Raw genomic sequence first — 14,149 nt, 5'->3', positions numbered from 1 at the left:
CAATATACAGCTGGAGAACATTTTTTAAGAACATAAAAAGGTAAAAACTTCCTTTACATCAACCCTCTTTACCTTAAAAGAATGCTTACACATTTGCAATTTGCATAAGGAAGTAAGCGTACATAAGTTTGTTTTGTGTTGTTTTACAAGTATAGGGTGGAATCGTACTCAGGGATGTGCTGCCCTGTTGACTAAAATTTAAATGAATAGTAAGGAAAATCGGAGCTTAGTCTAAATCTGAGCTGTGGTGTCATGCATTCATATCAGTGCAAGTATTTCCACAGTGCATCTGTTTGGATGAAAAATCTTCAGTATACAAAAGCGTTGCCCAATGACAAAATTGTTGACACCAGCTGGAAAACAGATTTGTTCCCAGAAAACTAGAAACTGAAGAGGTGAATCCTGATCAAATACATTCAAAAAATCAGACAGTGGGGGTTTACACAGTTGAGCTTCAGCAGTTATTATCTCTCGCCAAATGAAGCATTGAATGAGCTGAAAGACCAGCAAAACCACATCCCTGACAAACCACTTCAACAGCAATTTTTCATATAGCTCCACATTGAACACCCAACGTCTAGCCCAAGTTGTCAGAGAACACCAAGTCTTATGTAATTACTACAATCAGCCCCCAATAAATTAATCTTCTTAGCAGCTGTGATGTGACAGTACAGATTAGCCAATGGTTCTGGTTTTTTAAACTATGTCACAGCTAAAACCAGCAATGGATTAGAGTCAGCACAGCCCCAAAACAATACTCTTATTTATAATGCCCTAACAAAGCAGTATGAGGCACTGACTCATTGATCACAGCTGAACAAAACACACAGGACCCAATTTCTCATTCCTCAAATGATTCTTTCACTTGTTGCTTTCTGAACCCTTTATTCTATGATTTGGCTGGTCAGAGTTTTTATCTTTGTAAAATTTCAGACAGAGCTCAAAGCCAACTGAAGTCATTTGTTACCCACAAAGACTTTCTCAAGTCTTGAATAATCCCCTTTGTGGACAGTTATTCATTTTACATGATACTGTTCTGAAGCAACACTGAACGAATGACATTACACCCTAATATATGCTGGACTGAAGAAAGCTGGTTGCTTGAGTCAAAGAGGAGATAATGACATAAAAGAGAAACCCATGCTGCAGGAATAAAAGTCAGAAACACATGAACACACTGTCTGAATTCCAACATCGGACTTCAGAAAGTGAGATATGGGAAATCTTGTGTGGATTTTCATTTGTCATTCCACAGAGTGTTACACTATCTTGCATAGGTTCATTTTTCTCTTGTTCTGTCTACAGTAAAGGAAGAACAGTTTAGCAAAGTCCGAGTCCTTGTGGATTTACTTGTCATATAGCCCTGGAAAGGACAGACTCCAAAGGATAATAACTTTTTCCAATGTGTTTTAGCAAATGGAGAACATGAGACAACCTTGTGCAGTAGTCCTTTGAATCAAAAATTTGTATGTCGATACTCAGGAAGGAGCTGAGAGAGGGAAAATGTAGCACCTATAATCTGCCCACAACCTGGGTGCCCAAAGAAAACCAGATCTTTGGATTACAGTGCAGTAAACAAATGATGGAATACAGAAGAGGAATCTTTATTATATTAAAACTAATATGGTAACTGAAAACTCTCTATTGTATTAAGACAATAGCCACACATTCATCACCAGTTCCTAAAGTGATAAGAGCAATGTTGTTTGGTTAATCCCTTCACAAAACTGAAGTCAAAGAATATCACCAACGTAACTCTGAAAATATACTCCAACTACAAATATTCAAACACTGATCTTCTCCAGCTACAAAGGTGTAGTTCTAAATTCACCGGTCCAAAATGACATGCTGTCAAATATTTGTAAAGTACTTTTCTCATAAATGGATGCTGGGTCATGTAGAAGCCCCACTTTTCTGATTCAATACCGCTAAGATCCGAAGGTTAATTTTGCAGTATACACAACACTGACTGTTGAGTACACTTGAGTGTACTCATAATAGCCTGTCCTTTCATTTTGCGCAACCAATTCCATGATAATTCTGTGGCTTAAAAAACAAAAGCACATATAATTTCACATTGTCCTCCAAATATAAAGCCAGCAAATTAAATTAAAAAAAAATAACCGTATAAATGCATAGTAAATATAAATAGATAAAAAATATATAACAAGAGTTCGATACAGGTAAACCTAGACTTATTCAATTCAATGATCATTTACTATATCAGAAATGGAGTATTCCTAAAATTTTGAGTGTGAGCATCATAGGCTCTTAATCATCCAAATGTCAAACATTGATATCAACTTTTATGTCAAAAGGTATTTGTTAACAATTCCGATAAACTTTTTCAATTTTGTCGATGGCAGCCTTAACAGCTGCATTCCAGGTATCTTACAACAGTCCTTCGATTCACATTATTGTCAGTACAAATTTTTATATGAACTTGCTTTGTTTTGGAAAAGAAAATGCACTCTGTCATCCATAAATGTCCTCTATCAATTTAAAGCATATGTTAAAATAATTTTTATCTTATGTTTGAAACTTTTATGTTGATGTTAATCACACTTCACTGCACTTCTTTCACCCTGTTTAATTTTAGTTCTATTTTCCAAGGACTTTGCAGTAGATATTTTCTTTAGTATGTTTTTTAAGTACAGCTAAGACAAAAAACAAATCAACATTTTGTACTATATTTTTCACTTTCTATTTTCTGTATAATTTATGTATTTACAGTGATTTAATTTTTGCAACAAAGGACTTATTGATAAATTGGCTATGTATGATTGAAGACCAAGTCAAGATATTAATTTCTTTTGTTTCAACATAAACACAGTTTAAGATCCTTCTTTTCTTGATATAAACTGCTGACAATCCTTATTAGATGGATATTAAGATAAATATAAATGTAAAAAACACAAATCTAATAAGGACATTGATCTCACTGGTAATAATCTTTAGAATTGGTTCCAAGTTATTAGGGCTCAACCAAGCATCTTGCTTTCTTTCACAATAGAAATTTCCTCCAATGTTGAAATTAGGAAATGGTCAGGAATAAACCTGTAGTTAGAAGAATGTTTCACCTCATACACAAAACCCCAGGCACTTCAGCCTGTATTTTTTCCACAGTGAGTTCCATTCCCTCTACCCACTCTGCAATGACCTTTTCTGTAAAGTCCTTTCCTAGAACAGAGAACAGTCTCAAGCTGCACCCCCTATGGTTTTGCAATTTATCCAGCCCTTTCTTTTTTAAAAATACTATCTTTTTTGGAAGTCAATATGTCTTCCAGCTAAAAAAGTAAAATTTAAAAAATACCTATTTTCTGAGTACCTTGACTTCTCCAGCGACCACCGATTTTAGTTCACTCAGAATTAAGACAATGGCAGCAATTTGGCTGTTCTCCACAGATCTCATGGTAGGAGTGTTTCGTTGATAAGTTTGTAGGTGAATGAAGCAAACCACATAAAGCAAAGCAACTTTGGTTTACACTTGTGTCTAGATCTGCTGCTTAGTCGTGACTGTCATGTGCTTTCCTACAGTGTGTTTGTGAAAGATTTCCTGATGAAAAATTTGCTAAAATCTCACTGAAAGACTAATGTGCATATAAGTTAGTAGACAATATAGGCATATGGTAGTAACAGCTAATTAGCAGAAGGATAAAGACAACATGTAAATAAGAAATATATAACAAGATTAGAAAAGCATGGTTTTGGTATGTATCTTGAGTAACTTGTACATCATTAGAAACACAGAGAACTACAGTAAAATGAAGACTTAAAACAGTGCTTCTCCCCTCCTCCCCTAAATTGATACTTCATTTTATTAGGGCACAGATGAAATAGATAATAATTGCTTGTCATATCACTGGTAAAATATTTTTATCTAAAATAGCTTTCTGGCCAAAAATTAACAATTTTAACAAAATAGAATAACATTCATTATTATTAGAGGTGGATGACAGGAAGAAAAAATGTAGTAATAAAACTCTATTTACTATTACTTTTACATATTTATGTGAACAGGGCTATCAGTTTTAGATATTTATTTAACAGGCCATACAGCAAAAAAGTCAATTTTTAACCACTTTCAAATCCCCACATTATTGTCTGGTGTAAAATTAATCAAGAGAGGCCTAAAACAGAAAGTAGTTGTTGGTAGTGTCGAACAGAGAAAACTATAAGGAAATACTGGGATTTCAGTGCAACATTTTATTTACCTGACTATCTGTTGGTTTGAGCATCTGTTTTTACAGGCCTGCAAATAACTACCCATAAATCTCTAAATGTATAAAATAATACCATTTGACACTGATGAATTTTAACACTGCATAGTCAACACTACATTGCAATTGGCAGCTAAGACAGAAATGCAGCTTCAGAGAGTTTCTTTAACCAACATTTACTACTCCTGCTCAGTAACTCACACTGATCCAGGTCTTTGTTTCACTTTGGGGCTCTGCACTTACTTCACTGAAGTCAATACAGACTCATCCTCCAGCCAAAGGAAAAGTGAAAAAAATTAAGAAAACCAATATCAAAACCAGCTGACTTACACAATACTGTATTTGCAGATAAAATAAAAGCTTTCTGAACCTATACTTCAAAGCGATGTGGCCTTAACCGCATTGGCATCAAGCAGTGTGCATTAGTTAACAGTGAACTATGCTGCAAGAAATGGCATTAACCTTAGAATTTGAGAGGAACTTAAAAAATGTGCTAGACTTTCAAAAGACCCTTCCAGTCACTCCATAAGGCACTGAGGCAAGCACTTTTTTCTACTTGAAGTAGAAATAAAATCTGTAAGACTTTACTGTGTTTTTGAAGTCACTTGTATAGAACTCCTGCACAGAGACATTTTTCCTACAAATTTCTTTCCCCATGGCCACATACATGTTCAGACTGCAACCAGTTGTCTGACAGCCTTCTTTCTGATTGCTCCTTGTCAGGCATCCCTCTAAGTCTAACTCTCCCACTCTTACAAGTAGTCTTTATACCCCTCTCTTTGGTTATACAGATCTTGTGTACTATAGACTTTAGTCAAGGAACAAGAGCCTCCTGGAATGAAGCACAATTCCCTAAGGCTTATTTATGTAAGAATGTTGAATTGGAATAACTCCAAGCCATTACAGCAAAGCTAGCACAAAAAGATCAAGTTATTTTCATATTTCATCAGGAAGGGCCCACAAAAAAAAAATTACCTACATGAAAATATGTAAGTCTCATGTAAAAAACAGTGTGTCCCTCATGTAAAAATCAGTGTGTCCACCTATATGTGTTGGTTCAAATCAATCGCTGCAATACATCAGTCCTCAAGTGGTGAGTGGTAAATGGCAGGCAAAGGTTATTCAGAAGGATTTGAACAGGCTGGAGAAAGAGGCTACTGAGGAGCTCCTGAAGTTCAGCACGGAAGAGTGCAAAGCCTTGCACATGGGATGGAACAGCGCCGTGCGCTGATGGGGAACCTGGAGAACGACGAGTTCTTCGTTCTCTCTCTGTTGGTCTGCAGTTTCACATAACATCTGATTTTTCTCTGCTGGATTCTTTTTCTGTTCAGTTTGTTACCTCTAAAGCAGGTTATACCCTGGCTCTCCAATTTGCTTTGATTTAACAACCAGTCATTGACTATAAACCCAAGCCATTTATAGCCCTGGGGCCTCTGGTATCATCCTGTGCTTGATAATGGTCAGCCCAGAGGGTACTGTATTAAATGTCAAGGTACATGCAGCACTCATGCCCTCAGATAACCATACAGCACAAATACATCTACCAACATGTAATTTCACCTAATTTCACCAACTTGAAATGAAGGGTTATTCTGGAGCTCCTCTAAACTCAGCCTTAAGCTACAAAAATACATTCAGCCACTAAAGAAAGTTTCCCAGCCCAGGAAATGAGCTTTCTCTGGCATCATATGTGATAATATAATTGTTCTCTTCCTTGCACAATGCATGCCTGATTACAAAGTTCTGATCACAAGGGCACTGCCTATCCTCACGCGTCACTGCCGAAAAGATCGCTTCTGAACAGGAGAATCTATCAGCACTAATGATGTGCAGGGAATACATGAGTCTGGCTATATTAGATCATGAGAAAGACAAAATTTACTTCTATTTTATTGAAGCTATTTACAAGAACAAAACACTGTTTAGAAAAGTAATGGAAAGAGAATGTAGGAAAGTTGCAAAGGCAGAATTTCAAACACTAATTCCAAGCATGAAAATTGTGAAGCTTTTTTTGTTTGTTTTACCCAGAACTGAGAATCTAAACACAGTATTTTGTTGCAGGTGATGCCATCTGTAAGACTTTCTCTCATCTACCTTGGAAGTGAAATTTCTGTCAAGAAGAGATTTGTGTAGTGATTTGGGTTCTTAATTAGATACAGTGTATTCTGGCAGCATTAATGATTGGGCTGGGTTCTCCATATGCCAGAATAAATTTCATACTGGCTTTAAAATCGCTAAAATAAAAGGTCATGTTGGAAGTATAACAAAGTTATATTTAGTCCTCCTTTAACATAATATAGCTGGCACATTCAGTGTCATGACTAGAAAAATGCATACATGGACATATGTGTATATCCGTACATGCAAAGTACATGTGAAACTCCAAACTTTTATCACTTACAAAGGTTAACCGATGTCTTGTATGTGAGGAAGAACCAGCTAGTTCTGTCCTGGCACTTGTCCAAAAGTTGTTCATCACAATAAAAAATCATATTTGAAACAGCAAATAATTTACCTTCTAAGGCTTAAAACTATTATAAACAAGAACTTTATTTCAACAAATAAAATTCATGATTTTCCCTGACACTGTAAGCCAGAATATTATGTTAAAGGGTCTGTTATTCAGAAAGTTTTTTTAAAAAAACATGAAAAATCATTACTTTTTTCTTTGTTTTACATGGCAAGAGGACAGTGGGACCTATTGCATAAAGGGATAGGGAGAAAAATCTGCTCCCATTGAAACAGTTACTGTTTCTTTTTAAAACAGGGGAGTCTTTTTTAAATAGACGGAATCCAGAGCAAAGTATACTGTAAAGCTTTTGTCAGTGCTTATTTCAAAAGACCAGAACAGCTCATCACAGAACAGCTTTGTCAATACTAAGCACCACACCTGATCCAAGAGTTTGTTAAAACCCTCTATGTTGTAGAGCACTATCATGCATTTTGTATAGAGCACCTCTTCTGTAAGGCCAGTTAGTGGATAATAACTACAGCCTGGTAAAGGCAACAATACCTTCTTCCTCTCATATGTCTACGAAGATAACAATCACACTGGGCCAAATTCCACAGGAACTATGCCATAAATAACCTATAAATCTCCCTATTTCAGCACTTCAGTCTACTGTGTTTCTTCAATAAATTCAGAAGTTACCCACCATTTGTGTCAAATGCAATATTTCAAAGAAGCCCTGCACTACAGAACAAAGCTCCAAAAGGAAAGTACTTCCCTGTGCAGAGAGGAAAGGAAGGCTGCCTCATACAGACTGAGCTGTACTTTGATGTAGGTTTATGCACTCCTCTCTCTCTCATTTACCCGAAGTTAACCAACTGATAAACAGAAAAAATGTATCCAGGAAACCAAAGATTATTCACTGGGGAGAACAAATTACAAAACTTCTTCATGCCCAGTAATCACTTAAATCAAACCATTAGTAGCAATCACATTGATCACATAAAAACAACCAACTTGCATCCCCAAGAAGCAGCTATCCGTAATCCTTCAGAATATAGACTACTAGCAAGTGTATGATTTAGAATTGCTAATAGATAATGATCTTAAGTGGCTATTAAAAATAATATCAATAGCCACTTTACTATGAAGCTTTGACCTGTGACTACTGAACAAAGCAGTATTCTAACCGAACTGTCTCTGTGAAGCTCTCTTCTTAGATAATGACTGTTAAGAATTTAGTGTATGCATACTGCAGGGGCTTTGAAGAAAATCTATCAAGCGATGAAAACATCCAGCTACAATTCGCAAATGAAATGTTCCACCTGAACATCACAAAATACTGGTGATCAAATCACTACTTAATTAACTATCAAAATACATACATGTATACACATGAAATTGCATATTAGTTTCAGAATCTCTAAAAGCCTGCAGATACATCCATTGCCATTCATTTCAATGTTGCAAAGAAGTTTTGCACAATTTTTGTAAGTATACAATGAGATCCTCCCCAGACATCCCTGAGAAATTCTGAGTTTCATTGCATTACTGCCTTTCTTGTGGTCTTTAATTGCTGGAATAAGGAATATATGAAGTGTCCAAAAAGCTTACTAGATTTTTTTTAACATGGCAGAAGAGAGGGTTTGTCTATTCTCTGCCTCATCCCCCTGTTCTGGGTGGTGATAGTGCCCATCTGTGCAGCAGGTATCTGGGCAAGTCCTCTAAAGTAACAGCAACACACTTGATCAGAAAGGAAAACGAGAAAATGGGCCTCAGGATAAATCAACATAAATAAATGCAACTCTAAGTGAAAAATGGGGAAAAGAGAAAAGGTCAGAAGAGAAAAATAGCAATGACTGTTAAGCAACACAGTATCTGGAACCAGCTGATACAACTACACAAAACAGCAAATTCCTTTGTATTTCTTTGAACACTGAAGTACTTTAATTTAAGGTCTGGCTATTCTGCAGCCCACCAGATACAACAGATATAGATGATTTGACATCATTTATCAATATGGTATCCAATGCTACATTAAGACACATAGATATTGAAAATAAAAGATAGGACAAATTGATTAGGAAACCATAAAATAATCTTTCATAGTAAAAAAGTGGAAACAAGATGTTAGATGTAGAAAATCCTACAAATCCATAAACATTAATCATTAGACTCAAAGTTTAATTTAGTATCTTTGACGTTTCTGTCATACAATTCTGGTCCTAGACTTCTCTACACACAAACAGAATTGAATATTAAAAATAAAACAAATAACATCCTATAACTGCATTAAGTCAAATTAAATTGATGTTTCTGTACTTCCTTGTCTATAGCCATTTATTAAAGTAAGCAACTATAAATGTACATGGCCAAATACATTGCATTCCATGGCCTCTGTAACACCAGGAAACACGCTGATGACAGAAACAGATACCCAGTCACTTCAACTGGAATCTCCCCAGCGCATGTGGCCTGGGCTGCAGGCTTGGGAGAGAACCTGCCACACAAGTGCTCTACAGGTGAATTATGGGCATTTCTGGCTAACTCAGAGAGCAAGAGGTGCCAGAGGAGAAGTCAAAGCCTTTTTAATTACTGCATTTAAGGTTGGAGAAGGTAAATAAATGCAGGCATCTGCATCAGCTGAGAGCAACTTCAGGTTTTTGCACTGGGTAAGTAAACCCTCACAACTTCACTCCCTACCTTTTTTCTCCTCTCCATGATTTGATTATCAAAGTTCTGATTTTCTTTTTGCTTGTTTGTTGGGAGTTTTTTGAGAAGGAGACAAGTTTATTGATCACATCTGAGTTGTTTCAATACTTAGCACTTCAAACTTTTTCACTGTCTTCATTCAGGGAAGGAAGAGGAGCATTACAGTGAAGATCTTAGCTCCAGAGACACGGTCACTTGTCATCAGTAGTTCATGTCGCAACCCAGCCCAAATGCAACAACTCAAAATCAAATTCAGTCCCCTTCACAGAAGGGACTCAACTCCCTGAATCCATAAGTGCCTTTACTCTCATGATCACTGCAGATTTGGGAATACAGTCCTGTTTCCCTTGGACTACTTGTAAACAAGCACACAATGAATGACTCAACAGGCACCCAGATAACAATAACTATTAATAGATGTTCTGCCAAGAGCAGCAAGAACTAATTAAAAAAAATAACTGGTGATCAAAGTTCAATTATAATGCTAGGTGACTTTTAACTTACTTATATTAAATCTTGATGAATAAATGTAATACAGCACACATCTCTTAAGAGAACATATGCATATCCTGCATATCTTCATTTTTCAACTTGAGAACAAAGCTTTTACCTCATCACAGGAAGGTAGCAAGGAGACTTGTGCACCTGGAACAACTCTTGATGAGATACAAAGCATCAATCCTCTTTAACATTACAGCATAACACATCTTCTCAGAAGGTTATTTTTCATCTTTTGGACGCTGTAAGCCTCTCCTGTGCACAGCAAAAAGCCCTAAAGCCCTCAGACTTGAGCAGCGATTCATTCATGTGGCACAGCTTTGTTGTCTGTGACTGCAGAATCAACCAGTGATCATTACTGCAGACAGGATTTCTTACTGTTACTATTTTTTTACAAGGAATGAGGCTTATCTGCTGCTGAAAAAAAAGGAGCATCTCAAGCTACCTATACAAGAGATTACATTTTATGTTAGCACTCTGTGCTACTTTTTTAATAGGAGGTAATCATCTTTCATTTCAGTAATCTAACTGGGTAACTACTAATAAAGGAAATGAAGCACAAGCATGCATACATTAAAATAAAGGTAACAGCTTTACATCAAAACAATGCAGTCACAATACTATATATATTTCTGTGGTTTAGCAGCTTTTTCTTTCCATTGATAATGGACAGCTGTTTCTAGAAAGCAGACAATAAAAATTACATTTCTTCATAGTCGATATATTTCATATAATGTTATATTTCTATTCTAGACTCACAATACTGTTTTATGCCGAGATGCAGTTATTACTGCAGTGAACAAGCAACACCAGCAGAGCAGCTCTCAGCAGTGGGAGCAAGGACAGGAGATGGTTCCTCCGAAATTCCACTACAGAATGGTGCACCAAGACATAACAAATCTTACCAAAGTCATTAAGATTACCTCTCTACCCAAGTATTGGTCCGAAAAGCTGCCCAAATCAACTGCCTAAACCAGTATCAGTTTTGAAGTTGTTACAGGAAATGGCCATGGATCTTCCTTGCCCTGCCCACTGTGGAAATGGCAGTGTGTTTGATGTAAACTTCAGTAATGAAATAAAGTTCACTACAAAACCCTTCACTCTGTGACCTCTGTCTTCTGGAATACCTCAAAGTACCACTAAGTACAAATGGCTGAATTAATCATTGCTCAAACTATACTAAAACCATTGAAAAATGCAAAAACCAAAGCAACAGCTTAAAAAAAAGTAAAATATTACATATACATCATCATCTATTATTCTCTGCAAACGATACCAGAATCATATGCAGAGGCACTAATGCTGTGCAAAATAAACCCCACAGAAATTCAGAATCAAAACAATTCTATGATTTAAAAACTGGTCTTTCCTAATTCTATCTTGAAGTACTTTTTTGGAAATTCTATATAAATACCTTTAACTTTTAAACAGAAGTTCTAGAAATGCAGAACATTGATCATTTAAATCCCACCTTACTGCAAAGTAGTCTCTGAGACTCTCTACTGATGAGGAAAAAAAGACCTGTTGCAAAGACTTCAGTGTATGTTCACCAGAACATTTCTAACTATAGCTGGGACAAGTGGCAGAGAATTACAGTCAAGATCCCTGCAGACAATCTGAAGTCAGCCTTGTATTTATAGCCATCCCTCAACTACTGCTCATGGAATGGCACCTTAACCAACCATAGAGAGATGTCATTGCTAGAAACAATCCCCTGAAGGTTCCTCTATACCCAGCCAGCTCTCCTGCTACACTGCTGGGAAGAAGGGAGGGAGGAACCCACCTTTGCCACAGACAATTCAAATTGTTAATGCTGGCTTAACTGCAAGACTTGGATATTTGCTACATCAGATCTTTTTATAGCCCCTGCTTCCAATTTAATGTGCTGAAGGCATTTCTTACACCCAGATCATACGTGCTCCATGGAAGGGAGCAATGCTCTTGGAGTTTCTTTTAAAGGGCACGGCACAAGGCTTCCTGTGGTCCTGCACACTACTGCAAGCACAACTTCAGATTAGAAATTGGGGCAGGGAGGGGGAAAGTAGCTATTAGTCATTGTCTAATTTTGTTCTAATGTGTATGTTAGAAAAGTAACTTCTTAAACTCATTTTGGCCACCACTACAAATGGGCAGTTGCAGTAATACATACACTAACATCTCCCAGGTAATACTATGCAGCTCATAGTGCAAAAGCATTACTACTGAAGCGAGTTACAGTTCAAATCTAAGTGGGCTCCCACTGACTTCAACATGAACTGGATAAGACAGTATTTTTCAGATTGCTTTTATGTGTACTTGCATTTCATTGCAGAGATGAAACGCCAGGCAAAGAATATGAAGGATACTGCTGCAGAACAAGAAGAAAAATTCCCAAACTGCTTTAGAGAAAAGACCCTTTAGGTACTGAAAAAAATAGAACTTAGTGTCAAGCTTTTGTTTTGAATGGTTTGCAATGGATTTTTTTCACTGGGCAAACCTGAAGGCTTGATCAGCACCAAAAAAATGATGAGAAAAGCAGAACTTAGAGTACTAAGCCTCCAGAAGATCATTACATGTTCTCTTTTGATCTTTTTCACTTTTGTTTTCCTTGAGTGTGACTTCATATTCATGACAGGAGTACATGATACAAATTAAAGAAGTTAACAATGATGAAAACAAAGCAAGAAAATATAATGTATAAAGCTATAAAGTTCCATATAAACCCTTCAGATCTTACTACGAAAGGTGAAATTTCAACTTTAAGAAGTGTTCACTGTATCAAACATTGATTGCTTCACAGATAGGATTTTATGGTCAGCTTTATTAGAAGTGTAAATGAGTTGCAGTGATGCACTAGCTGACTTTGGAGAAAAAAATATTTCCTTGAAATATGTGCAAGTAAAATAACTCAAAGAGAGCAACTATTCATTTGGTGATCTCTAAAAATGAAAGTACATTAAAATGTTCTATTTGTATTAAAATGAAAATTATATCTTCAACAGCAGGAGATTTTAACATAGGCAGGGAAAACAATCCTTAGGCAGACAGGGAACCCAACGTCAAGCTTGGCAAACCATGAAGCGCAAGGCAATGCCCAGGAGCATCAGCAGGTTCTGCATGAGGGCAGCACAGCCACCCACCGGGGTCTCTGGTGGTTCCTCGCTGCCATTCAACCCTCCCAAAGGAGCTGGGCAGCACCTTGCTGCGTCCTGCACCCCAGCAGAGAGGAACTGGTTTGAATGGCAAGAATTTAAAAAGCAGAAGCAAAAATTTAACTTTGGAAAATACATTCAAAGTTTGATGCACATTATGTGGGCTGGTGTATATGTGTGTTTATCAAATTGACATTTCCTGTGAAAAATGGGTTATATATATATTTCAGGAGTGTTTAATATTGTTTACAGGGGTTTTTTTATAAACATTAGTGTTGGTAGAGTATGGCTTGTGGGCCATGGATCAGAAAAGTCATACATGGATTCTGTACCCTGGGAACAAAGCTGGTCTAATAACAGCCTATCATTGTGCAGGAGTCAGAGTACCAACAGCAACACGGACTAGACAGCCACGAGATAATTAATTAGGTCTAGATAGCTATCCAGACCTAATTTAGAAGCTATCTGAAGACAGAAGATGCATGCTTAATGTCCATCTTTGTTACCACAAATTTTGCATTCCTATTAAATCTCATTATTAAAATCAGACAAGAGACAGAAAAAGGATGACTGCAGAAAACCCAATCAGTGGAAGAGAAAAAAAACGCATTTCCTTTGTAAAGCACATATTTGCAACTGTCTTCCCTTCTGCAGTGCTGTAGTGTGACAGCACAAGAGTCCCCATATTTAGGGAAAAAAAATATATAAGTGAAGGGCTTTCTTCAAAAGATTATAACTGTACTTGGGAACAAAATATGCAAGGAGGGTATGGACAAGACTTCATAATATTATTCAGAGGCTAATTTAATCCCTTCAGAGTCAACGCAAAAAAATAATCTCTTGATCATGAAGACAGAAATAAGAGGGTAATTTCTCTTCAGATAAAGTTGGTTTTGATGAACGTTCTCCCTCCTCAAGAGGAAAACAATCTTACCTGAAATTAATAATTAGACTATTATCGACAACAAAAAATTCTAAATATTGCTAGAGTTGTACCACAAAAAGTAGGAAGAGCTCTTTTATGTGTTGCAAAGCAGAAGCTAAGCAAATACTCTAACCTTGACTTGAAAGTTAATGATATAACACTGAAGTTATTCTTTAAATGTTTAAAAAAAAAAAAAGATACAGCCCCTGCATGG

General features: G+C 36.6%; 1 long non-coding RNA gene across 17 annotated transcripts in view; it reads right to left on the bottom strand.

Annotated features, from left to right (window-relative positions):
• Nucleotides 1-14,149, bottom strand: part of LOC136106144 (uncharacterized) — a 474,182-nt gene that overhangs the window by 442,732 nt on the left and 17,301 nt on the right. The window contains exon 1 of one of the 17 annotated variants that reach the window (XR_011740878.1): nucleotides 3,329-3,425. The exons of the other annotated variants lie outside the window; for them this stretch is intronic. This is a non-coding gene — a long non-coding RNA (uncharacterized lncRNA). Of the gene's footprint in view, nucleotides 1-3,328; nucleotides 3,426-14,149 lie in introns of those variants that run through there. 17 annotated transcript variants of the gene reach the window in all.

The sequence above is a fragment of the Patagioenas fasciata genome, chromosome 11 (genome assembly GCF_037038585.1).
Source record: "Patagioenas fasciata isolate bPatFas1 chromosome 11, bPatFas1.hap1, whole genome shotgun sequence".
NCBI classification, from domain to species: Eukaryota; Metazoa; Chordata; class Aves; order Columbiformes; family Columbidae; genus Patagioenas; species Patagioenas fasciata.
Note: the sequence above shows the minus strand (reverse complement) of the source record. Positions and strands in the feature narration are given on the sequence as shown.